General features: G+C 39.7%; 1 long non-coding RNA gene across 1 annotated transcript; it reads right to left on the reverse strand.

The window, feature by feature from the left end:
* Positions 1-13,058: 13,058 nt before the first annotated feature.
* LOC109195056 (uncharacterized) lies at positions 13,059-14,912 on the reverse strand. Its single transcript, XR_002056727.2, has 2 exons — positions 14,147-14,912; positions 13,059-13,841 (listed from the first exon to the last, which is right to left on the reverse strand). It is a non-coding gene; the product is annotated as an uncharacterized LOC109195056 (long non-coding RNA).
* Positions 14,913-26,524: the final 11,612 nt, after the last annotated feature.

Here is a 26,524-nt window from a genome sequence, read left to right on the forward strand (position 1 = left end):
GAGTGAGGGAAACTGCTTTCTGCAGTAGAGAGGTATTCCCATACACCTTGTGTCTCAAATTTGATTGATGACCCTAGCCTTGACCTTTTGACCCCACCGGAAGTACTCCGGAAGTGTGTAATATGATCCATAAGCGTGACACCTGTTGTGAAAAAAAAAATTTTTTTCGCCCTTAGAGGGAGGGGGGTCTGTGGAGGGAGGAGAATAGAAACAGAGAGGGCGGCGCACACATTTCTATGCGCAGACAACATGGAACCTTTCATTCTGCAGCCCTGCGTTCCTCTGTACTTGGACGGGGAAGAGATCTGCTCTCCTCTCTAAGCATGGGAAGCAGCAGCGGTGAGTGGTCCTCATCGATTATCAGCGACACCCCCGTCACCGTCTACAGTAACAGATCAGAAGCAACCGATGCTCTGCGGAAAGAAGAGAGAAATAAGAGCGTCTTCATGTTCCGCAGCCAGATACCGGCTCTGAGGAGCTTGCGGGGAGAATGGCCTCTACCTTTTGAGGGGTGTGGAAAGTGGGGCTACGTCTTCAAATACGACATATTTATGATTGATGGCCTCAACCTAGACCTTTTGACCCTACCAGAAATACTCCGGAAGTGTCCAGTCGTTTTCAGACGTGTGTAATATGTTCCATAAGCATGAGGGGAGGGGTATGGTTCCTGAGGGTGACGCAGCAGATTTCTGTTGAGTCAGTGCTGTGTAGAGAGACAGAGGGGCAGTTAGTTTTCCACAGACAAACTCATAGTTTGAATTCTGTTTCAGTATTATGACAATTTTCTCAGTAAAAAAGTATTTCTTTTTTCAATAGCGGATGTAATTTTACTTTCTTATATTACAGACGCAATAAAATAAAAAACCTTTAAGATTATCCGACTAGTAACAGATTACATACATATATATATATATATATACACATATCTACACATATATAGTGCCAGGTGGAGGTAAGCTACACCTGCGCTTGTAATGGAAAAAAAGAGTGACTTCCTATTGCCTGTAGAGAACCATTTCTTTCAATAGTATTTTATTTTCTTATAATACAGACGCAATAAAAAAACTTTAAGATTATCAGCCTAGCAACAAATTGCATTTTTATAGAGTGGGGTGGAGGCAGGCTACACCATCGCTTGTAATGAAAAGAAGAACTTTCTATCTGCTTGTAACCTACAGGCCGCCCACCTTGTACGTGTAAAAATTAAATAAATAAATATCCCTTAGTGAAAAGAGCACCGCCCATATATTCAGAACTCGGTCTTACTTAAAAAATTAAAACACCCTCGGATGGTCTTGTTTTACACACACACACACACACACACACATCGTGGGTCAAGAAGGAGTCAACAAACCGCTCTAGTTATTATCAGTATTTCTTAATGCTTATAACCTAAACACCCCGATGAGGTATTTTGGTTTTGTGCAGCCACTCCTTATCAGACCAAAAGTAAAGAGTTTTTCTTCATTATTTTGAGCTACTTTTACAACAGGTTCTCTCAATAGACAGAAACCCTAAAAGAAAACGGCCTTGTTTTATGCACATCAAGGAGTCAGACGATTGCTGGTTCATCCCAGTAAATTACCTCCGAGAGATCGGAACGCTTCCTCCGTCTCGTACCATAAACGTATGAGAAAACCCCCCCCAGAGAATTTATTATTTTGGTAAGAGAGAAGGAGAGAGAGAGAGAGAGAGAGAGAGAGAGAGAGAGAATCGATCCAACTTTTCTACAACACGTTATACCACTCCGGGCCAGGGGGGCGATATAACACGGACCGGCTGGATGACTACGCCGGATGGAAGCATAACCGGAAGCGTGGCAGCGAGTTTCCCTTTGACCTTCATCCTGCTCCATGATCAGCCGTTAAAACTTTCCTCAGTATTGCTGTAATGTAACAACAAAGTTAGTTTTTTAAGATCAGACAGGTCCCAACACATTCCTTACACGCAGTCACTGAATTAGCATCTGTGGCACAAATAAGCTTCAGGGACTGACTTGATTTTTAGAACCGACCTTTGACACTTGGATGTTGGCTTAATTTTTTACACAAAGAGAAATTTGACCCTAATAATAAAAAACACGATACTGTGGTGAATACTTACCTCAACTTTGATGGGTTTTTGCACAGCTATTTATGTAGAAAAAAAGTAAAACACGTTACAAGGAAACAATGCACATTGCAGAGTACATGAATGGGAATTCCTCCTCTCTATACTTACACTCCTCCCTAACAAATGCCAAGTCATCATCTCCATATTGTGTGTCCCACTTTTCGAGTTTCATTGAAGTGTGCCCAAGTGCACAAGATGTAAAACACTGTATTAGTTTTTTAAGCCCCCGTCCCCAGTCTAACAAGATGCCATTCATTTAAGAGACTAATAATTTTTTGATTTTAAATTGTGCTAACTTCAACGCAGTAACATAAAAAATAAAACATAGCAGAACTCATTTTTGCTGGACACAAGAACAACTCAAGCATATTTTTCGGGAGCCGGAACTAGGGCTTACAAGTTTAACGTGCCCCTGGGGACCAGTGCGAGTTTGTGCGGCGTGGAGGGTTCAGACACTCCCACGGCGCAGACTTTGCTATCCGCACAGAGCGTTTCTGGTATGTCTCATGCAAAAGAGACAATACAGCGTGTTTCTCTGCTCCCAGTAAGCCTGCCCTTTATAAATATCTCTTTGATTATTCAAACAGTGTTTAAATTGTGACTCGTTTGTTATCCAAAAACATTTTATCTATGTAACTGATTTAAAATATACATAGATATACTTCAAGTTTTTAGCTCAAACAGACTCTTGAGCAAAATCTGTAATGGCATAACCAGTGTGCAGCCTAATGCACATCTTCGAACTGTATGTTAATCAGTACATGAAGCGTACCTCTGAAAAGAGTCCATCATTAACTTAAAACACTAAAAAACCCAGTTACAGCTGGTAAGATTTATGGTATAAACCAGACTTTCACAGTCTGCATCTTTACAGGGTTTTTTTTCTGCTTTTGTTCACTCCTAGTGTGACTAACAAACAACAGTCACAAACACAGAGCCCACTATTAGCTGCTTTTCCCCCTAAACAGTCAGTTGACTGAGAGAAATGCAGTCCATTATTGTGAACGCTGAAGGAGATGTGCTCCATAGTCAAACTTATATTTCCTTAACTTACATCCTATGTTCTGTTTAATCCCTTTGATGGAAAAGTGATATTTGCATGATTGATGTAGACATTAATGTGTCTACAGTTTATTGTGCGGCTAACTTTGCTGCTTGATCTGCAAAGTTATTGCCTTTAGTTATTTCTGATTCATCTTTCTGATGTGCAGCACATTTACATAATGCTAACTGTTTTGGCAATGTTATTATTTCTAATAGTGTCTTCAGAAGATTTCCATGTTGTACTCTGAGCGCAGTGTGAGGATGTTAGGGGTTTCGCTTCTATGAATCTGTCTGCTGTGGTTACTGCATAGCCGACAGCTACGTTTAGACGCTGAGCCGTCTACAAAAACGTCAGTGAAACCAGTTTGTGGTGTGCTGTGAATGTCACCACGTGGCTTTGTCTCCTCATCTAATTTTTGCATACAGCAGTGTGAATGACCTCCTTCAGGTGAGGCCAGAAGTGTGCTCGGGTTCAACTGGCAACATTTCTCGATTCTAATGTGTGATTGCGACAATAAGATTCCAACATATGAGAGCTGTCTCGCATGTGTCAGGTAAGACAAATTGGCTTAGGTTAAAATTGAAGTCACTACATGGGGTACTCTGATGATCAAAGTGTGCCCTAAAACAATGTCAGCTGACTTTTTTACTGCCTCTGCTGCGGCTGCACAGGCCTGCACATGCAGGCAGGCCTGACGCAACAGAGTCTAATTTGCAACAGAGTAAAATGTGAATTTACTGATTTGTTGATGAAATCCTCTGTATTGTAGAAAATGACTTTAAACTATCGCTGTTCCTACTTATTGAGGTCCCTAGCTACTGCTTTACTATATGAATAAACAATTTGAACGACAAAGGGTTTAAAGACACATTGAAGCAAAGGTAAAAACGTTGTAATGAAATTTATGTGACCGTTCTTCTGAAATTCGACAGAGAGTGAAAACCCAAGAGCTGCTGCAAGCCTCTGCATTAATGATCTTTCTGTTTCTCTCCTTCTGTGTGTGTGTGTGTGTGTGTGTGCTCACAGAGGGGAGGTCACGGCAGGAGTTCCCTGAGTTGACACGTATGAATCATAAAGTCAGTTTGGACTGAGGAGCAGTTGGTAAACTACATTCAGCGTAGACAAAATTACTTTTTTATCCAATGCATGCACAAGAAATCGAATCTCTGTATCACAACGATGTCGTTAAAGCCTTAGTAGTTTATGGGGACAAATTACTGCAGATCAGGGGTGGGCAATTCCAGGCCCCGAGGGCCGGTGTCCCTGCAGGTTTTAGATCTCACCTTGGGTCAACACACCTGAATCACATGACTAGTTCGTTACAGGCCTCTGGAGAACATCAGGACATGTTGAGGAGATAATTTAGCCATTTAAATCAGCTGTGTTGGTTCAAGGACACATGTAAAACCTGCAGGGACACCGGCCCTCGGTGCCCACCCCTGCTGTAGATCATTAATAGGGAACAAAAAAGGAGGATCACATCGGCAATGGGAGACAGAAGTTTTGACACGTGCTTATAACTTAAAAAACAAAAAAACCCAGTTACAGCTGGTAAGATTTATGGTATAAACCAGACTTTCACAGTCTGCATCTTTACAGGGTTTTTTTTTCTGCTTTTGTTCACTCCTAGTGTGACTAACAAACAACAATCACAAACACAGAGCCCACTATTAGCTGCTTTTCCCCCTAAACAGTCAGTTGACTGTAAGGAGTTGTAAGGAGGTTTACGATCTACTTTGTCAGCAGTATCCGCATCTGAAACGATGGATGGAGAGTAGATTCCCTAAAAATTCTTTCCAGGAAGCACTGAAATACAGGAAGGAGAACTCTGGAAAGAGCCGACAGTCTTTTACTGAAATTCGCAGTGTTATGTTGTTGCTCGAACTGAGCGAGTCAGTTTGTCTCATAACTGGTTCCTTCATAAAGCAAGGCACAGGCTTTGTGCTATTTGATAACTTTGTCTTGACCAACGCCCACTTATTCGACTACTGGGTGTGGAATTACAGGGATTATTTTACATAACCATCATCTTTATCATTGCATTAATTATCATTTCATCCAAGCATTTATTGAAGTTGCTGGCATTATGTTATAATTTGTATTACAGGGGTTATCATAGTCAAATATTAACATGTTTATTACAGGTGCAGTTATAACCACTTTAAATCGTTGAGTTAAATCTATAATCTTAAAAGCTTATATGCTGAGTAAATTGTTACAGTAAAATAGTAGCTGAGCAAAGGCCTGAATGTATTCAGCTTCTTGTTGCATTTGAGTTTGCCTAGCAACAGGTGACGCAAAGAGGAGGACAAGTCCATGGGGACCTCAAAGGCCTGAGATCATCACCATATTTGAAAGAGGATGCCAGAAAGGGGAACTTCTGTGTCTGCATTTATTTCTTAGAATAGATCATTGTCTGTACAAGGGGCAAAGAATGTTCTTAAGATGCAAATTATGTGCTTGTAAACGCATGAGGGGGCGTCATAATACCCTGATGTTATAAAAGCAATCTGAAGTGTATTTTTGGTCGGGGATTTACAACTGATGGTTTCCAGTGTATGTCTCCCCACGCTGCGTGTATTCATTAAAAATCAATTGTTTGATCGACCTCTTCTGGACCATCATTGTTTTACTCTCGTCCTCAATTTCAGACCCGTAACATTTGGTGCATTGGCCGGGATTGAGTAGAGAGACTTGGAGGTTGAGACCGAGAGGGTCCGAGGCGCTCGAACGGGCAGACACGAGTCAGTGGTCGAAGTGAGTGGACATAAGCCGGCTTATTCAAAGGTAAGGCACTACCTGTTGAATTATTTCCAAAATGTGCCAGATTGGACATGTCAAATTAAAGTCTACTCACTGAAATTACTGCTAAATGTCTGTTTTGATTTTGGTGAAAATCTCATGAGAATTGAAGTTGAAGTAAAGATAATGAAACGTTGAAAATAAGTAAAGAGTAAAGAGAATAAGTGTATTTAAAGCAGTTGGACTGCAGAGTGAATTTAGAGTTATAGGTTATTGGCGAAGAGTTGTGACAGTTAAGTCTTAATTGAATATAAAGCCGGGCTTGGACATCAATAACATTGCTTGTGTAATTTTATGGGGTGTCTTCAAAAGTAATTAAATTTTTGTAGTACGGGATTCTGGGAATTCTGAGAAGTGCATTGTTCGGAGGTGACGCTCCAAATTTCCTGGCGACGGTCAGGATTTTCCTTGGGAAGGGATAGTCCGATTGGCAATCGTGGGCAACTGGGGACGGCCCAAAATAGCTACTGACTAGGTCAGTTTACCGTCCGGGGCGGTGGTTTGCACTTTTTTGGTCAGTTGAAACCGGGTTTCGGGCGTGTAACTTTAACTTAAAACTTCGGGGAAGCCTGGGATGTGAAATGCCCCAAAATAGAGCTTCTCGGCAGGGGTTGAGTTGGTTGACGCTTTTAAATTGTGTTAGGGCATTAGATATGTGACCACGGTCCGGGGCCGAGACTGGTTAATTGATGACAAAAAACTCAGGGAGTTTATCGGTTGGACCGTTAATTTAAATTTGTCGAAATTGTGTAGGTTTTGAAATGTCAGGCCTAATACTGCAGTTGTAAATATAAAGACGTCTCTGTGTAATATAAAATATGAGATCTATGAGTAAGATCAGTCTCTGTGTCAGCAATGCACAGCCGGATGTGCACTGATGGTGTGTAAATGCAAATGAGGAGCGGTGACGCGCAGAGAGGGTGGTTTCAGTTTCGAGAGTATTGAGCTTTATAACTATTGTTTGCCAATATTGCTAAATGCCTGTAATTAAGAGGCTGGTTTTGCTTATTACGAGAGTATAAATACAGTTTGAATATATTAGTGTGGATGTATAGTAAATGACTGAATTTTGATAGATGTATATATCTTGAGTAACAAATGCTGGTGTGTTTTATTTTTTCAGTTATGTGTGTGTGGTGAGAAGCTGTGAGAATGATGAGAGGTTTCAGTTTCTTTTTCTTTTGACTTGCTCTTTCTGATTATGGAAGGCATGTCCAAAATACGCATAGGAAAGTGTATTTTGAGTGATTTTAACCGTGTGAATGCTGTCAGTATTTGATTTGAGTGACTCTGTATGAGTTGTCTGAGTGAGTGGAAAATGGAAGTTGAGAGAGAAAAGGCAGTGTGTGTGAGACGATTTATGGCGTCTGAAAGAGGTTAGAACATTTAAAAGTGTGTATGAAATAAAGGTGTGTATGAAATATATTTCTATTGGGATGTAAAGTAGGATGTTTTAGAGTTTGAAAGTGCTTTTAATTCAAGAAACGTATGAGTGATGTTATGAGCGGTTGAGTTTATTTTTTCTGATTGAAGACACTTAAGTATATACACTTGGTACACCCACTTAAGAGATTATTGGGTGACTGATGCTATAAAACTGACCTAAAGAAGGGTGTGTGTGTGGAGAAGTGTTAATTGTCCTGATGTGTGAAAGAGCTCTATTCAAAAGTGTGTGAGTGAAATGAAGGTGTATTGTTTTTAGATCAAGATTTAGTAGAATTAAAGAGGGTTTTAGACTATAAATACAAAGGGAGACAGAGTCTGCAGAAAACAGGAAATATGGCTCTGTGTGCCTGCTGTGTGAGAGGAAATGTGTGTGTCTGGGACAGGAAATGCATGCCCATAAAAGGGAAAGTCACTGTGACAAGTGTGCATCCAGAGAAGAGAGAGAGAGTTAACTCTGGGCAGATGAAGCAAATGCAGGTTTTAAGATAAAAAATGAATATGATACTAATTATATGCTTTAGTGTGCCAATACAGGTGGACTTCTCTCAACATTGGAACCTTGAGTACAGCGGCAGAACAATAGATTAACAGAATTGGGAGAAAATAAGCCAGTCTTTGGCTCGAAATTGTGCAGCCTGATCTCTCACTTTGTCCTTGACCCTGAGAAGCACAAAGGACAGTCAATTTCCTGATGAAGACCGACAGAACATCGTGGACTTGAACAATTAACTGAAGCCTAAAAGCAGTGCAAGCGAAAGCAGTAACACTGACGACGACTGATGAGTCCAGCAGTATGAAAGATGCAACATGCATGCTGGTGAAGAACAGTGTGATGTGTCTGCTTGAAGGCACTGACTCTCATATTTGCCAAGCTTGGAGCAATCTTGGAAGAGAAGACTGAAAGGATGAATGGAGAAGAAAACAGAACAAATGAAAATAAGACTGAAGGCACTGAATGTGATATTTTGCCATGCTGGGACTCAACCTAAAAGAAAAGACTGTAAAGAAACAGAGAAGAAGATAACAGCTGAGTTGAGACTGTGTTTGTTGGAGCTTTGAAGCCCGAACAGGACACTGTGAATGAAAAAGGACCAGCGAGAAATGAAGCTGGACGACTTTGATGGCGAGAATATAGGATATGATTGGATTAAATTGAAGCGGGAACTCATGATTGTTTAGGGATGTCCACCACATCACAACAAAGAGGTAAACAATACAAAAGGTAAAAATAATCAGAAAATAACTGACAACTATATTAATGAATTGAAAACACACATACACAAGTTGTTACATGTGAGATTATTTTTGAAATGAATCAGAAGTGAGATAGTTTGAATCTAAAGCTCAGTGAAAAATGCATGAAGTAAAACTGATTATAATTTAAGATGCAATGAAGAAACAGCTTACATGTAGTGTACATTAACATGAATACATAGAAATGCAACGAAGAACTCAATGAATTAATTCAATGAAGAAGCAGTTTACACTCAATTAACATAAAATGCAAGGAAGAACACGCTTACATGCATGGCATAATTGGTATTTCTGACCAGAGACAGAGAAATGGGTCCTTTAAGCAATGATGATAATAATGAAAATGTCTCAGTTTGTTATTTTCAGGAGTAAAGCGGACCTGGACCAACTCTCCAGACCCACCAGTCGGAAGGAAATTCTAGGTTAAAATCAATGGATAAGTTAAGGCAAGTTTCTGGTTGAATTGTTCACAGCATGATGTGTCCAGGAACCTGAAAAGCAAGCCCTAACACCTGGCTGAAGACCAGGAGGGTGGTAATTTAAGGTGGGAAATCAAAAATGTGGGTTAGTAATTCGGGGAAAAAGAAAACTGACTGCTTAATTGGAGAATTGGGAAGGAGTCTGGGAGACTGCGAAGCCATAGATGCAAAATACCACACACAAACAGAAAATGCATTAACCTTACAAAGACAAGCTCATGAAGCTTGTCTAATCAAAGCTTAACGCATAGATACATTGATTGAAAACCTGGCTAAGAACACAAGCATATGCAATGAAGATCAGCTTGCTACTTGTATGAGTGATAGAAGGGTGTGAATGTTTAATAAAATAGACTTACAGCTTGAAGTTGAAGTTGACTCAGAGGAGTTATATGACAGGGGAGTGAGTTATGGAAATTAACAGAAGAAAAGTGATTAAAGCAGTTGTAAAAGAGTGACTTAGGAGTGCTCTCGTACTGAGTGATTAAAACCAGTGATATAGTATAGAAAGAAAATGAAAATAGTTCAATAATGGGATAAGGTTTAAACATGTATTTCTCTTGTCAAGTTGGCTGTTGAGCTGTGAGTCACTATGCAAATTAGCTGGAGTGAGTGAGTGACAAAGACACTTCCTGTGTCTGTGTCTCGGAGGCTTTCAGTTCAAGAGAGCGGTGGCTGTTGTGTTGAGGAATACTTGCCGAAATATATAATGGTAAAGTATCAGGATATTTGATTACGGTGGTCAGGTCTGTTCAGAGGTGCAGATTTGGACAGGAAATTTATAATTTAGGGATGATACGTTGTTGAAATCGGTTTATATCTTATGTTGAATGAAAACATGGCGGAGTGAGGAAGGGAGACATTGTGCAAACGGTCTTTGATCTTTTGACGAGGTTTTCGGTGTGTTGAAAGGGTGAAATTTAAGATTGTTTAAGATTTTTTGGGGCTGTTGTTTTTCATTTTAATAGAGGGAGTTTTGATAAACATGGACATGCCTAAAAGGGCCCATAGTTTTTGTAACAGTGCACTTAAAAAAAAAAAAAACAAAACAAAAAAAAACCTGTCAGGTGATTTTGTTTGGTACTTTGATGAGCTAATAATCAGCTCTCTTTTTTTTTTCTCATTTTTGCTCTAAGCAGGCCTGGAAGAAAGTGAACTGACAGCGCTGACAAACAAATATGAGGTGACCTTTCCAGATTTCAATGGGTGGAGGAAAGGCTACCTGTGGGGACCTGATCAGATTGAAAGTCCCTGTCTAAAAGATTGCTGCGAGCCAATCCAGAGAAAAACCATAAAGAACTATTTTCTAAAAAAGAGAAAACAAAATAAAACAAATGAATGAGCTCATGTTGCTGAGAGTGAAGACTCTGATTATTTGCGAGGGAGTCCACACTATCAGCAAGACCTGATGTTAATGCATGTGAGTGAGTGTGTGACTGGACCAAGGTGGGGATGAATAAAATGTTGACAAACAGGAGGAGTGGAAGACTTAATTCTGGGGATGCTGATGTTTGCTCGGAGGGAATTTTTGTTTTATTTACTGGGGTTGGATTATGTTATTACATTATAAAATGCTAAATGCTAAAAGGGAAACATTTTTTGATATAACTCATGTTACCATTAACTGAAGAAACACATGATTGATAACTGTTCTGTTTTAAGTTTAGTCTTTGTTGTAACACAGATTGGATCATAAAGGGGGAGAGTTGAGTATGAAATGTAAAGTACAGGTTTTGTTTCCAGGAAATTCGAAGGATCCAGACTTTTGCATGGAGCAAGGAGTTTGAGAAGATTTGATATGATGATTAAATTGATTTCATTCCTTAAGCACAGGTTTTCAGGGCCGGAGCAGAGAGGAGGATTGCTGAGCTGTTCTGAGAGATGATATGACTAATCGTTTTCCTTTAATTTCTTAAGCCCGGGTGATGCATTTTGAGTTTTTTGAGTTTTTATTTATTTGGACACATTTGGTGTGTCCAAATAAAAAGGGGGTATTTAAGGGGTAATTTGAAATGAGTTCTAGGATCATTTTATGACTTTTGGGGTTGTTGATAATTTAGATATGGTAAAACTGAGGCAGAAATTGTCATTTTTAAATAGAGTTATTTGTAAAGTAAAATGGAACTCCCTTGCTTTATTTAAAATAGGCGAGGCCAAAGGCCTGTAGCTTTTAACTGTATAGCTCTTAACTTGCAGGGATGGCGTGGAGTGTAATGAATGAATGCAAAACATGCTTACAGACACAAACAGGACATATATTTATTTTATAGGGCAAAGGTGGAACACATGGTGCTTTGTTTCTGCTTAGCAACTAGTGAGGCAGACGGTGTTAAAGATAAGTATGGAATAAGTGAACAGGAAACATGTGAGGGTGAGACGGGTGAAACAAAATGTTGTAAATAATGGAAACTTGTGTAACTGGCATTAACAGTAATTTTTGCATGCTAGGTATATGCTTGAAGCAAAAAGAGGTGCAAATCCTGATAGAAATTTTGAAGCGTGCTTTCTAGCGGAGAGTTAGGCTGACATGGGGATGGTGTATATTTTACCTGGGGTGTGTTTAATAGAACTAAAAGCGTTGCTCACACGCATAAAGAGTATTGAGATTAAGTAAAGTTAATAAAAAAGGATAAAGCCCAGAACATGATATTGTGAACCAAGTTTGAATAATTAAAGGAACATTGGATGAACACAGTAGATTAGTGAGGTGTAGCAGAGAGAGGCTTTGTGTTTTCTATCTTTTACAGGAGAAGATTTCAGGACCACAGCGACCATAGGGGGCGAGAATCCTGGAAGCCCCAGACCGAACGGAACCAACCAGAGAAAGGAGAAAAACAGAGCACAAATACACCTAGTTGTTTATATTACAAAGAAGATCAAAAGCTTGTTAGACATAGGTTATAATGGAAGCATAAAAGGGATGAGAGGAACTTTACACAACATAGAAATCCTGCAACAATTCGTAAATTGCCCAAACACAGTGTTCAGACCGGATATGCGCTACCCGTTAAAGGGGGCGAAGAAATCAGGCCTAAGTTTGAAAAATGAAATGGGTTAACTCGATAGAGGATGTTTCCAAAGGTTGAGAAAATAATGTAGGACCTTTTACCAGGAGAAAGCTAATTGTATCTTTTACACTTTACAGTGTGCACTGAGGGAAGTCAGGAATAGTTTAAACTAGGATTGAAAAAAAAATTAAACTAGGTGAAAAAAAGGGGGTGTAGCAAGTAGATTTAGGGCAGCTCACAGCCTGGCGTAAACGCAAGGTGCCGTCACACAGCTTAAGTTATTTGTTTGATTTATTTTATGACAAAATAATAAGGAAACATTGAAAACATACAACCCGTTGAGGAGACAGATAGGGTTGGGGAATTGAAAGGTTTTGTTTGTTTAGCATAATGCACTACAAAGTATACAAAGTTTATATAACATGATGCAAACACACGAATCAGAGACACGTAATGAGAAAACTGATTAGAATGTTCCTTACAACTACATGTTTATTGTACGCAATGATATTAACTATGGCTGTGTTGTTTATTGTGTATATTTTGCAGGGCGCTCCGAACCACTTGTCTGAACACGGAGGCCAGTCCAGCCCAGCACTTCCTGAGACTGTAGTTGCTAAAACAGGATCGGTAAAAAAGACAAAAGCGCGAGGTGTCAGGTAAAGGTGATGAGTGTCTCAGCATGAATAATGGCATAGGGTTGAATTATGGTAAAGGGTCTACCAGCTCATTCACATTTGATTTGTGTGACGTCATTAAGTGTACAGGAGCTAGTAGTAGCTGGAGAGCGTATGATGTACGGGTCTGCAATTGTAACACTTCTGGAGTCGTTACAGTACACTAGGACCAGTTAGGTTCGACTACTAGAGTAGTAATGAGTGTAGGATGTAATAAAGACCACAGACCAGAAAATAAGTTTAAATTGCCGGCTTGTTATTTTGCAAAAAAACAGATAATAGACAGTTGACAAACATTATATAAAACATTCAAATTCACATTTAAAGAAAACGAGGTATTTTCTTTCCCTTTTAGTTCAGTAATTTCTGTTAATTTATCCTATTTATTTCAAAACCTCTTATTGGGCTTTAAAAGGATGTTATTTTCAACCTAGGTTATTGTTTTATTTATTCCAAGTTCTAAGTTCAAGTCTATCCTTTGATCTATTTGAATTAACACTGTGTTATTTTAAATCAAGTTTAGTTCTTTTAAGCCCAAGATTTAATTTAATCTTGGTCTAAGTTCACCTGTACATTTCAACCAGTTCTTATTTTGTTTTAACCCAACAAAATTATTTACATTTCCATTAACACCATTACAGCATTAAAATGTAAGGTTGACCAAAATAAATTACAAAAACATGTAAAAACTGAAAACAATTCAGCAAAAGGCTGAACAAATCCCTTAAACAAACAAATAAACAAAAGAAAATTGTCTCTGTGTCCTTTAACTATAAATCCTGGAATTGCTCTGAACGATTATCCAGTGCTTTGAAAGTCCACTGTTCTTTTGCAGAGGTGTATGGATTAATCCTACCAGTTTTTTAGTGAAAGAGTTCAACGTCCAGCAGGGGGCGGTTTTCCTTTTTCCTGCTCGGTACAGTTCAATGGGTCCCTGGGTGGCTCGCCATCTTGTTTCTCGCTCAGCGGATCAAACTCCGATTCTAGCTCGGCATTTCCCGATCCAAACCTTAATGGCCTACCATAACAACAAAGCAATATACATAAACATTTGAAAATAACACACGGGTAGCCCTTAAATAACAGTAAAAGTCCGTTTTTTCCAGCTTATTCAGCCGTAAATGAGGTGACGCCAACATGGCGCGCTGAAACACCGTCAAAGGCCTTTGAACTGCAGCCTGTGTGTCGGTCAAGCACCAATCCACCGTTTTTTAACATAAAACAGCATAAATCTGCTACCTTGACTTTCAATTTGCATGAAATGAGCAATATAATACAACAAAACATTTCTTGCATGAAATAAAATACAATTTCTGAACTCACCAAGTCCCGTTCGGTTACGTTCACAACGTCACCAAGGCAAAGACAGGTCGGAAAAAAAAAAATATATTCTCCAGAGTACAAAAATGGCTTTATGTAGGCTTCTGACTTGTTTTTTAATATTTTTTTCACTCGTTTAGACAGCAGCTCCGCAACGACTATCTGCATTTCTCCCTCTCCAGCATCAAAAAGAAGGAACAACCCGATTGGGTGTGGCTGATCACAGGAGTCACGCTACAGCGTACCCTTTCACAATAAGAGTCTGAACACATATTTTAGCCATTTTACCTGAATTAACATAAAAACACCATGAATTAGCAAGTTTTTTAACCTTTTAACATATGTTTAAACACAGTAATATACCCTGTCTCGTTTCTTCAGGCCACGCCCTCTAATACTCATGCTGTCTCTGCGTATCTACCTCTTCACTGAGATCACAACCTTGACCCCCCTGTCAGTTTTTGACCAGCGGTCACGGGTTCCTTCCAATAATATGACGCGAGACTGGCACTTTATTAAAGAAGGCACGTATTAACAGCACAAACACTAAAAACAAAATGGCTTCCTTTTATACTCTACCTACTCGGGTGAGCATCCGGACTAGCCTGAGTATGGGGGTTAACTAATCAAAGTGAAAACATTAACATACAATTACATTAGAGCACATAACAAACATATACATATTTCCAAAACGTGCTATAAACAAATCAATAACATATGCTTCAACCATTACTATCTAACCATACAGGGAGTGCAGAATTATTAGGCAAGTTGTATTTTTGAGGAATAATCTTATTATTGAACAACAACCATGTTCTCAATGAACCCAAAAAACTCATTAATATCAAAGCTGAATGTTTTTGGAAGTAGTTTTTAGTTTGTTTTTAGTTTTAGCTATTTTAGGGGGATATCTGTGTGTGCAGGTGACGATTACTGTGCATAATTATTAGGCAACTTAACAAAAAACAAATATATACCCATTTCAATTATTTATTTTTACCAGTGAAACCAATATAACATCTCCACATTCACAAATATACATTTCTGACATTCAAAAACAAAACAAAAACAAATCAGCGACCAATATAGGCACCTTTCTTTGCAAGGACACTCAAAAGCCTGCCATCCATGGATTCTGTCAGTGTTTTGATCTGTTCACCATCAACATTGCATGCAGCAGCAACCACAGCCTCCCAGACACTGTTCAGAGAGGTGTACTGTTTTCCCTCCTTGTAAATCTCACATTTGATGATGGACCACAGGTTCTCAATGGGGTTCAGATCAGGTGAACAAGGAGGCCATGTCATTAGTTTTTCTTCTTTTATACCCTTTCTTGCCAGCCACGCTGTGGAGTACTTGGACGCGTGTGATGGAGCATTGTCCTGCATGGAAATCATGTTTTTCTTGAAGGATGCAGACTTCTTCCTGTACCACTGCTTGGAGAAGGTGTCTTCCAGAAACTGGCAGTAGGACTGGGAGTTGAGCTTGACTCCATCCTCAACCCGAAAAGGCCCCACAAGCTCATCTTTGATGATACCAGCCCAAACCAGTACTCCACCTCCACCTTGCTGGCGTCTGAGTCGGACTGGAGCTCTCTGCCCTTTACCAATCCAGCCACGGGCCCATCCATCTGGCCCATCAAGACTCACTCTCATTTCATCAGTCCATAAAACCTTAGAAAAATCAGTCTTGAGATATTTCTTGGCCCAGTCTTGACGTTTCAGCTTGTGTGTCTTGTTCAGTGGTGGTCGTCTTTCAGCCTTTCTTACCTTGGCCATGTCTCTGAGTATTGCACACCTTGTGCTTTTGGGCACTCCAGTGATGCTGCAGCTCTGAAATATGGCCAAACTGGTGGCAAGTGGCATCTTGGCAGCTGCACGCTTGACTTTTCTCAGTTCATGGGCAGTTATTTTGCGTCTTGGTTTTTCCACACGCTTCTTGCGACCCTGTTGACTATTTTGAATGAAACGCTTGATTGTTCGGTGATCACGCTTCAGAAGCTTTGCAATTTTAAGACTGCTGCATCCCTCTGCAAGATAGCTCACTATTTTTGACTTTTCTGAGCCTGTCAAGTCCTTCTTTTGACCCATTTTGCCAAAGGAACGGAAGTTGCCTAATAATTATGCACACCTGATATAGGGTGTTGATGTCATTAGACCACACCCCTTCTCATTACAGAGATGCACATCACCTAATATGCTTAATTGGTAGTAGGCTTTCGAGCCTATACAGCTTGGAGTAAGACAACATGCATGAAGAGGATGATGTGGACAAAATACTCATTTGCCTAATAATTCTGCACTCCCTGTACTCCCCTAACCCGGCACACTGGTCTCCTCCAGGAGCTCTTAAGCAGGTGATTAAGCTGCTTCCACATCCTGCAAGAAGCAACCGGGACAGCGGACTACTTTTACAAATTCTCTTTTCACATATCTTTAGGTTACCGAAAAATGATCAAATGTAAGCAGCTCTAACTTTGACTCTTTTCTGACACAGGTAGGATGGACCTTGACGCTTGACAAGTTGTCATTTTAATCCTACATCCATAAAAACCTAATAAAGAATTCATAAGAACTAGTGCGTTGTCTTTATTATAATTTTTTTAATTTCCAATCAATCAATTAATTAATAAAAATGCAGGAGACCTGACCTTGCGATTGCTGCGCACAAACTTTGGAACAGTCTGCCTCTTGAAATTAGGATCTCCAACACTTGACATTTTTAAAACCCGGTTGAAAATACATTTCTAATCATTAGCTTTTAATTGTAACAGAGTTTTGTTCTGTAGTTTGTCTGTTTTTGATCTGCTTTTTTACTATGTACAGCACCATGGTCAGCCTGTGTTGTTTTTACATGTGCTTATGAATAGATTGATTTAACAGAGAAAACACTCACTTCTAAGTTTTCATTCATGGTGATAACAATCCAACTTTTGGGACTAGCGAGTAAATGGCACGAGAAGCATGGTGATAAGATGTTTGTTTCGCCTGCCAGTAAATAGTTATCGGTACTATTTACTTCTCTCCCTCCAAATGGAGGAAGGAGCAGCAGCAGGATAAATCAAACTTGTATACTTGTGGTAAAGGGCGTCATCTGTGAAAGGCTGTATTCGAAAAATGTTTGGTTTGCCACATTTAAAAAAAAAAAAAAAAATCCGCATTATGGGGTGTGTGGTTCGGCTGCCACTTCGCCCCTCTTTCACTGAGTTAATGGTCAGCTTTTGACGGCCGATGTTCCTTAGTCTATGACAGGGGATTTCTTTAAATCACCCCGTAGTTCTTCAGCTAAGACCCCTGAGTTAGAAAACACAAACACTGCAGTTGTCTTTTCACTCGCGAGGACAGTCATGAACGCACGACATGCGTCTCATCACTGTCTGCGTGCTTTATTTATACTTTTCTTGTGTGTGTGTGTGTGTGTGTGTGTGTACAAAGAGCACAGAGTTATTCTAAGAACTCTGAGCTGAGGTTCCCCTTTTCTAAATCTGTATGTTCTTACAGAAAGAGGAAGCTGTTAGTTGGCAAATAAGTTCATCACAAAAGTTATTAGGTGAAAAGTCACATAGACATGTGGTTTGCTTAGTGATACATAAAAAGAGCACATTTCATGTAGCTGATCACATTATGTACAATTTTCTTTTAACAGTCTAGTTTGCCATTTTCTATTTCAGGCTGGCTTTCCATCCTTAATAGCCAGTGACTGAACCTTGCTCATATAAGCATGGATGCTCTGTTATCAGGGCCACAGCTGCATTATCAAATTCTGCAATATATCAGATTTCAGTTTGGTACTTGGATGCAGGGCAGTTCCATTGTTAAGCAAGGCTTGGTTTCCTTGTTCTAACAGCACCTCATAATTAAACTCAGGTATTTGGAATTTTAGGGGATGCAATGGAAACCAGGGGTTCCATTACCCTAGTTTGCATTTTTATTAATTAATTGATTGATTGGAAATTAAAAAATATTATAATAAAGACAACGCACTAGTTCTTATGAATTCTTTATTAGGTTTTTTTGGATGTAGGATTAAAATGACAACTTGTCAAGCGACAAGGTCCATCCTACCTGTGTCAGAAAAGAGTCAGAGTTAGAGCTGCTTACATTTGATCATTTTTCGGTAACCTAAAGAAATGTGAAAAGAGAATTTGTAAAAGTAGTCAGCTGTCCCGGTTGCTTCTTGCAGGATGTGGAAGCAGCTTAATCACCTGCTTAAGAGCTTGTTGGGATTCAGAGATTCTTTTATTGTTACCATATAACCTGCCTTATGATAAATGCATTAATAACTTGTTTTACAGCATTATTTTATCAGTAATATTTCTTACAGGGTTCATATTGCATTGAATATGTTTGTCATCACAGTGACCTTTCTATTCACAGGTTGAGTTCATTCTATACACAATGCATAACTGTGCTTGTTTAGAGTTGATGTTCCATCCAAGAGGGTTTTAAGCTTCACTGGTGAGAGTGTCCAGGTGATACTGTCAGGGTCCTGGGTCCCCTGACCCAGCATGTTTAATTCTTTATGATTTTTGTAATATTGTGCTTGTGAGTTGTATCGTTTCTAGTTTTGATCCCTTGCCCTTCGTGTTTCTCTGTGTCCCCTCTGTTCTGTGTAGTCTGTCTGCATGTTGAGTTTCCCTCTGTGTCTTTCGGTTCTTAGAGTCCTCTGTCTTATGGTTTATGTCTCTGTGTTTCTTAGTTGCTGTCTCCACTGTGCCAAGTTCATGTCTCTGTGTCATACTTCCTGTTTTACTTTGAAGGTCCGTGTCTTATGTAAATGTGTCCTGCTTTGCTCCCTTGTCTCGTCAGTCCTGATTTCTCCCAGCTGTGCTCTCCTTCTGTGTCTCATTCCCCTCGTTACTTCCCAGTGTATTTAAACCCTGTGTTTCTCTGAGTCAGTGTCGCGTCGTCCCTCATGCTGTGTGGATCTCCTGGTGTCTCCCTGTAAGTTTAGTGTGTTATTCCCCAGTTTAGTTTACTTTGTATGCTTTCCCAGCCTGTGAATAAAGCTGTGGTTTTGAGTTCATCCCTTGTGTCTACGAGCCTGCATTTTGGGTCCAATTCCTGCCTGCCACATAGCGTTTCATGACAGATACATGTTGAGGGAGGATGAGAACATAGCAGGTTAATTGCATGCATGCTTACAATACACATTAAATCTAGTAGCAGGCCTGAGCGAAGGCCCAAGTGTCTTCTGCTTTACTTTGAGACCTGCGCCAATTCTGTCTACTTAGTGATTGGTGACGAGGGTCCATTATTAGCCCTTAGAGACCCTGAAGCTTGAAGTTTATTACCTTAAAAGGCAAGTGTTATAGAAAAGAGAAGTTACATGACTGTTTATAGTTATTAAGATGTACGAGATCTGCTCATGTCTGTAAACAATGTATTTTTGACCTGTATTTGACGTGTATGTGTGGGCGTTAATTTTCTATGCTATAAAACCAGCATTCAATGTATTTTTGTCAGAGGAAGACATATGCTGATGGTTCCTCTCTGGTGTTAATAAACTCATCGTTTGATTGCACTTGTCTGGTGCCTCCGTCGTTTGTTGTTCTGGTCTCCAGTTGATCGATCTTGCTTCATTTGGTGGAGGATGCGAGGCATCTGAAGATCAGTAGAAAGAAGTACAGGTGTTTGTTGTCGGCGTAGGTCGAGGCCAGATCAGGTGATCGGACGGCAGACGTCATGGTGATTGCTTGACTACTGGGCCCACATAATAAAAAAGGTAAGGCACAAACTTCTTAAACAGAAATTGTGCTGTAGTGGATTATAATTCTAAAACAGGTAGTCAGGTGGTCATCCGTTGATCTCTGTTTTGAGTTTTGTTTGAAATGAAAATCTTTGTTTGCAACGAAAGTGAAACTTAAGAGTATTGTTGCATTTACGGTCAGGCTCGGAAAAAGCCGTACTGAGCTAAAAGTAATCCGAGACGTTGTTTTAAGGAAATAGAGAGAAAAGAGACTGATTTGTGAGTAAGGAATAAAGAGTAAATACCGGACACAAGGGTCCGAGGAGTTGATATATGATCTAAGAGAAACTCAGGCCAGCCGTGAGCTTGAGGTTTTGTAGCAAACCGAGCCGATCAAGTAAAAGTGAAATTAAAAGTGAAAGTCTGATAATAGATACTGTGAGTTATGAGAGACGATTAAAAGCATTACCTGTGCATTTGTGGACCCGCCGTGGCCCGTGAAAAGCTGTGTTTTTGTTGATATTCCGGGAGAATCTGCGGACCTGTTGGCGTCTAAAAGACAAGCGGCAGTGTGCATATCCGGGTCGAACTGAACTGAGGTTGTGACGTAGAAAACTGTCTGAAATGATTTAAAGTGTCAGCCGGCTGCAGGCTGGGTGTGTGAGAGGCTTTGAAAAGTTTCTTTTTCCGTTCTTTTCTTGCTGGTGAAAAAGTGCGCAGTTAAAATTTGGGTGCGGTCACTTCCCCTTTTAATTTTAACAAAAGACACACATTGATTTAATGAGAGGTAGATATAAAGGCATGCTCATTTCTGGATCGTGTCAAATTGAGTATTCACGTGCAGGGGATTTTGTTTATATGAAATGCATATGTCGGGCTGAGACGCTAGAGAATCTTTATGGGTTTACAGTGACTGCAGAAATAAGACGGTCAGAACCAGAATTATACAGCTTTTTGTGCCGTTGTTTCATTATATTTAGGTGCCTGGAAAAACACGGGAATCCCATTGAGGCTGCTGAAGCATTTTCCCTGTTTTGTGAGCGTGCATTTGGTGATTTTGAAATACAGTATCACTGGACAGGGTGATTCTAATATAAGAGTTATTTTAATCCAACCAGAAACAGAGTAATAAATAAAGCTGTGAGCCTCTTCCTGAGTGCAGAGAATTTGCAGAATTTTTGAGTATCTCTTGTCAAAGAAAAAGGGAAAAGAGATTCTGTGTATTGCATGGGCGAGGCAGACCGTGAAGTTTTTAGATTAGATCAGAGAGAACAAATGTGGCCGAAGGTTGGATCTGATATGAGGCAAACAGAGGACCGGTCTAAAAAGATTAAAAAGGTAAGCACAAACCTGTTCAATAAGCAAATTTGTGCAAATTGGCTGAATTCTGAGTGTGCAGCGTTGTTGATAACAGATCTGGCGAGGTCTGAGGAAAAGAAATAAATCGGTGAATGGTTGATATATTTACATGAATTTTGGTGGATCCGTTGAGGTCCAGAAGAATAATCAATGCGGACTATGTTGGTTTGAATGTTGGTAAATGATCCAGGAAGAATTGCCCTGGGTCTGTGTCTGTGTGTGTGTGTTGTTCAGTGACAACATGCGCAGTTTAAATTGGGCGCTGTTCCTTCCTCTTTTTAGTTTCAAAACACAAAGGCTGTTGGATTAAGAATTACTGTGTGAGGAACGGCTTGACTTTTGACCAGGGAAATAATATGCTTACTTTTGGGTCTATGAAGATCTCGTAACATTCCGGTGGAGATGACGGGGTAAAAAGAGTGAGCTCGGACGAGGGAGTCCGAGAAAAGGACACCTTGAGTTTAGCAAGGTGTTTAACTGACTCAGGATTTCAGAGAATCGAGTCAGCTGTGATCTTGAGTTGTGTACATGTGGACACACAATTGTGCTGAGATTGATGGATCGGCTGCGGTCGATCTGATAAGTTAATACTGGGTAAACTGAGACAAGAAACTGTTTTTAAATCTTCACTGGCTGCAGTGATGTACATGTGCTGAAGATTACTGGACCCAGCGAGGTCCATATGATGAAGTTCTTGGGCAGATAAATGACAGAAACAGTTTCTGAATTTTGAGGAAAATTCTGAAGCACTGAGGTTGAATTTTCTCTGTGCTTGGTGCGCTGTGTGGACTTATATCAGAGTTATAAGTCCAAAGGTTATGACCTGGGGGTCATTCAGGGTGTTCAAAGAAGAACAGGAATTAGAAAAGGATATTTAATGTCATATTTTGTGTAAATTGAGGGGGACTCACCATATGTGTTCACCTTTTTTCATTTAAAGGGACACAGACATTAACACACACAAAGTTCTTAGGTGTGAGTTACTTCCTCTTTTAATTTTAAACTGCGACACATGTGTTCATTGAACTAGAACTTTAGTAGTGGATGAGACAGGATTTAGATTACGGCTAGTTAAAGATAAAGATGACCTTTATTAGTCCCACAGGTGGGAAATTTGTTTTGGTTACAGCAAAAGTGCAAAGTTATGCAGCAAAAATTAGAAAACACTGGAATGCAATAAAATAAGGTAGAATAGAATGATATATACAATAGAATAAAATAGAATACCAACACTATATACAACTGAGTAAGAAAATACAAAATACAACTTTGTCAAAGAAAGAATTGCACATATAGCAGTCTTAGTCTTAGTATGAGGGTTCTGGTAAAGTACTAGTTCTGGTAAAGTAAAAGATTATGCTCAAAGTTTTATGCCCTGGAGGCCAAGAGTCGTGTGTAGAGAAGAACATGACTTAGAAACGGACATTTAAGGTCACATTTTGTCTAAGATGGGGAGAATTGTCCCATATGTGTTTATTTCTCTTCTCTTTTAAGAGGACAGATGCAGTTACTGAGTGTTGTCTACTTCCTCTTTCTGATTCTGAACAAGCATGTTTGATAAAATACTCTTACGAAAGCGTGTTTTTCGAGTGATTCTAAGTGTGTGAATGTTGTGAGTACTCGATTTGAATGAGTCTGTGTGATTTGTACAAAATAATAAATAAGTAATAATAACACATAGGAGAATGTGTGAACAGAGGAACTCTGAGAGAAAAGTGTGTGCGTGGAATAAGGGTGTATTGTTTTTAGATCAAGATTTAGTAGAACTAAAGAGGGTTTGTAGATTGTAAATACAGAAAATAAGAGGTTGATTAGCCTGTAAAAAAATAAATAAAAAATTGTCACACTGCAGATGATAAGAAGCATGCTATTTAAAAAACAAAAACAAAAAAACAAAACAGCAACAAAAAGTAAAAAGTGAGCATTTTACATCTGATTTATTTCAAAAACAGGGATCCACAATGAGATTTTGAGCAGTACGGTAAAAGTGTAGACTCTCTGTTGGAGAGTGGGCAAGCCATTTTTATCTCGACAAATTTTGGATGAAACAAAGAAAATTTCCAGAGCCAGTGTGTCCCCTCCCCTCATAGCACCCCTGCCCACTTGGCCCCCGTATCAGGCGAGTATGGAAGGCTGGATAGCCCATGACGGGTAAGATCCCACCTCGAAACCCTGGGACAACCTAAGGCAGGCACAGTCACGATTACTCGGCCTCAATCCCTGTGAGCTCAGACTCACTGGTGAGATGAAGTGAAGAAGACGGGACTTCAAGGGTAAAACCGCTGGGCTGAGGCAGAGGGGGAAATGTCATTAACAATGACCAGAGAAAACACTCCCTGTCTTTCAGGGTGAATTGTTCACAGCGCCATGTCTCCATAAACCTGACAAGTGGGCCCTAACTTCTGGCTGAGGACAAGGAATGCTGTTATTTAAGGTGGGAAATCAAAATTGGGGTTAGCAAATTTGGGAAAGAGAAAACTGACTGTTTAAGTGGAAAATTGTGAAGGAGTCTGAAAAAACCACAAAAAAAACATACACAATCACACACACATATAGAAAATGCATTAACCTTAGAATACAAAAGAGTTCATGAAGATCAGATTGCAGGTTTAGCATAGGAGTCTGTTTATCATCTTGTCCAACTCGCTTAGTGTGTAGTAGTTTTTAGAAGAGAAAATTTAGAATTTAGTGTTGATGGTGTGCAAGTTGTGTGGCGTTTAACGAGATTTTCTGTGTATTGAGCAGGTGAGATGATGTTAGTTGACCTGAGAGTGTCAGGACCCTGAAGAACTTGTGGCAAAAGGTTCTGTGTTTAAGATTGTTGAGGTTGTTGTTGTAGTGATGGGTTACTTCTATCGGTTAGATTTGTGTTGTTTTCTTATTTTAACAGAGGGAGTTTTATTGAACATGGACATGTCTAGAATTGGGCCCATTATTTTTGTAACAGTGCACTTAGAAAAAACCTGTCAGGTGATTTTGTTTTGTGTTTTGATGAGCTAATAATCAGCTCTCTTTTTCTCATTTTTGTTCTAAGCAGGCCTGCAAAAGAGTGAATAACAGCGCTGACAAAAGTCTCGGGAGAACAAACATAAGGTGACCTTCTCCAGATTACAATGGGCGGAGGAGAAGGCTAAGTCTCTGTCTAAAAGGATTGCAGCAAGCCAATCCAGTCCAAAACCATAAAGAACTATTTTCCTAGAAAAAAGTAAAAAGAAAATAAATGAGTTGATTTTGCTGAGAGTGGAGAATCTGATTATTTGTGCGGGAGTCTCCACTATTAGCAATACCCGATGTTAATGCGTGTGAGGGGATGTGTGTAAATGGACGGTGACTGGATGGACGAGGACCGACTGGACACTGAGATAAAGATTGGACTAAGGTTGGACACATGACTGATAACTGTTCTGTTTTAAGTTTCCTTTCTTATAACACAGATTGGATCATAAGTGAGGAAAAACTCAGTATGAAATGTGAAGTTGAGGTTAACATACAGGTTTTTGTTTCTAGGAAGTTCCAAGGATGCAGGCTGTGGATGGAGCCAAGAAAAGATTTGACATGATGATTAATTTGATTTCATCCCTTAAACACAGGTTTGAAGGGCCGGAGCATGTATACCTAATATGATATGACTAACCTTTTTCTTTTAATTTCCTAAGCTCGAGTGAAGGATTTTGAGTTTGTAACACATAAGATGTGTCACAAAAGGGGGGAGTTACAGGATTTAAGGTTTAATTTGAAATGGGTTTTAGGACCGAATGGAACCAACCAGAGAAAGGAGAAGAACAGAGCACAAAGACACCTAGTTGTTTACATTGCAAAGAAGATCAAAAGCTTGTTAGACACAGGTTATAATGGGAGCATAAAAGTGATGAGAGGGACTTTATATAACATAAAAATCCTGCAACAATTCTTAAATTGCCCAAACACAGAGTTCAGACCGGATATGCGCTACCCGTTAAAGGGGGCGAAGAAATCAGGCCTAAGTTTTAAAGATGAAATGGGTTAAATCGATAGAGGATGTTTCCAAAGGTTGAGAAAATAATGTAGGACCTTTTACCAGGAGAAAGCTAATTGTATCTTTTACACTTTACAGTGTGCACTGAGGGAAGTCAGGAATAGTTTAAACTAGGATTGAAAAAATTAAACTGGGTGAAAAGGGGGTGTAGCAAGTAGATTTAGGGCAGCTCACAGCCTGGCATAAACGCAAGGTGCTGTCACACAGCTTAAGTTATCTGCCGGAGGTTTCTTCCTGTTAAAAAGGGAGTTTTTCCTTCCCACTGTTGTCAAAGTTCTTGCTCAATAGGGGGTCACATGATTGTTGGGTTTTTCTCTGTATCTATGAAGCGCCTTGAGGCAACTTTTGTTGTGATTTGGCGCTATATAAATAAAATTCAATTGGATTGTATTGAAGTAAACTTAAATGTGATAAATTAGGAATTAGTTCATTTCTTAAGTGAGAAATGAAAAAGGTGGACTGGTGTTAGGAATAAAAGAAATATTTTTAATGTGCACACAGCAATGCATCAGGGGTTGCCAAAATAATACAGAAAACAGCACATGTTGGGAGAGAACACTGTTAAGGTTCAGAATATTGAGGGGAAATCCAAAAATAACCACAGATCCAGCCGGGTGCAAATTAGACGGCATTTTAATGAATACACATATGCGGAGCCAACACTGCTCAGATTCAGTATTGAACTGTCTTACAAAAGTCAAAACAAAGACTTTATAGAGGTGAGAATTGTACCGCCCCCTCTTCTGTTGCTAGGCAGATTTAATATAGCATACGTCAACTCAAAACCACAATGACTTTTAACATAGTTTAAAACAGAACATCTTCTTCGGGTCGAAGCCAGGTGCTTCCTGTCTCCATCCTGCCCAGGCTTATCTTCTGGAACATCAGGTCCACGTTCTGCACAAAATGTCACTCATGCAGGCACAACTTTGCAGTCGCAAGCAAAACATAATTAAACTTTTACCTACTCAAAGGAGTCTATCTAATATGTGTGTGTGCGTGCACGTGCGGGGGCGCGTGCGTGCTGTGTACTGCGTACGTGTCATGACCTCTCTCACTATATGTGTCTGTATGTGTGTCTCGCCCTTAAATACTCTCACATCTCACCCGTTGCACTTCTGACCTTTCACCAGAACAGAGGCTCATCCTTACATATAATAACCTAACTGGAACTATATATGTAATCTACTGAATAAATGTTTTAATCAAAAGCCTCTACTAAAAGCTTAATACAGTTTCATATCCTACTCACAGTACTTGCATTCAGAGTCTGCTTTCAGTTTCACTTCTGCAAAAGCATGCCTTGCAGACGTGTTTCC

Source organism: Oreochromis niloticus, linkage group LG17 (assembly GCF_001858045.2).
Source record: "Oreochromis niloticus isolate F11D_XX linkage group LG17, O_niloticus_UMD_NMBU, whole genome shotgun sequence".
Taxonomy (NCBI): domain Eukaryota; kingdom Metazoa; phylum Chordata; class Actinopteri; order Cichliformes; family Cichlidae; genus Oreochromis; species Oreochromis niloticus.